Source organism: Terrapene carolina, unplaced genomic scaffold (assembly GCF_002925995.2).
Source record: "Terrapene carolina triunguis isolate 2854851 unplaced genomic scaffold, T_m_triunguis-2.0 Scaffold7382, whole genome shotgun sequence".
Lineage (NCBI taxonomy): Eukaryota > Metazoa > Chordata > Testudines > Emydidae > Terrapene > Terrapene triunguis.
Genome location: NW_020671733.1, coordinates 1 through 1,062, shown reverse-complemented (window position 1 = coordinate 1,062; position 1,062 = coordinate 1). Strand labels below are relative to the sequence as shown.

The following is a 1,062-nucleotide window of genomic DNA, read 5'->3' as shown; positions in this document are numbered from 1 at the left end:
CGTGCGGGGCTCGGTGGCGAGAAGGGTCCGAGCCCGGGGCCTGTGGGGGAAGCTCGCGGCGGTCTGGGCCGGTGTGGGCGGGGCCGGCGGTCGGTCGGAGTCGGGCCCCACCGTGTGTTGAGAGTATGGGGCGAGCGAGGGCGGGCGGCGGCCGGGGCGGACCAACTCATACTTACCTGGCAGAGGAGATACCATGATCACGAAGGTGGTTTTCCCAGGGTGAGGCTCATCCATTGCACTGCGGGTGTGCTGACCCCTGCGATTTCCCCAAATGCGGGAAACTCGACTGCATAATTTGTGGTAGTGGGGGACTGCGTTCGCGCTCTCCCCTGGCTCGCGGGTGGAAAGACAGACTGAGTCTGAGAAGTGGTGTTCTAGCGCTCTCTTATTTCTGAGCTGGCGGCGGCTCTGTTTATTTGTGTGTGTCCCTGATTACTTTATGCCGTGTGGAAGTTCACTTTTCTGCTCTCAGTTCTACAGTCAGGGCTGTCTGACGTCTGCTAAAAGCATCCTGCTGTTTCCTTTCTTGTTTAAAGCTCTTTACTCAGGGGTTCTCACACTGGGGGCTTGGGACCCCTCAAGGGTGTTGTGAGGTTATCACGTGAGGGGTTGCAAGCTGTCAGCCTCCACCCCAGGCTCTGCTTTGCATCCAGCATTTATAATGGTGTTAAATATATAAAGGACTGTTTTTAGTTTATAAGGGGGGTCGCATGCAGAGGTTTGCTATTTGAAAGGGGTCACCAGTACAAAAGTTTCAGAACCCCTGCTTTTACCGCTCCATGCCCCTCGGCTGTAATGGGGGACTGCGTTTGCGATTCCCTTGGCACGCAGTGAAGCACAGACAAAGCTGGGAAGGCGCGAGGTGGGGTGTGTGCTGCTCTCTGCTCTGGTGCCTGGTGGGGGGCTGCAGCTGATCTGTTCCTTTGCAAGTGGCTCTGTGTCCCCCTGCCTTGCTCTCCAGTCTGCACTATGGGGACTTGACCCATGGCCTCACTCACCCCAAGGAGCCCCAGCGGCTCCTCTGCCCCCTTCCCTGCCCACAGCCCTTTGCCCATCCATCCC

General features: G+C 58.0%; 1 non-coding gene across 1 annotated transcript; it reads left to right on the top strand.

The window, feature by feature from the left end:
* Positions 1–168: 168 nt before the first annotated feature.
* Positions 169–332, top strand: LOC112122677. Its single transcript, XR_002909445.1, has one exon. It is a non-coding gene; the product is annotated as a U1 spliceosomal RNA (small nuclear RNA).
* Positions 333–1,062: the final 730 nt, after the last annotated feature.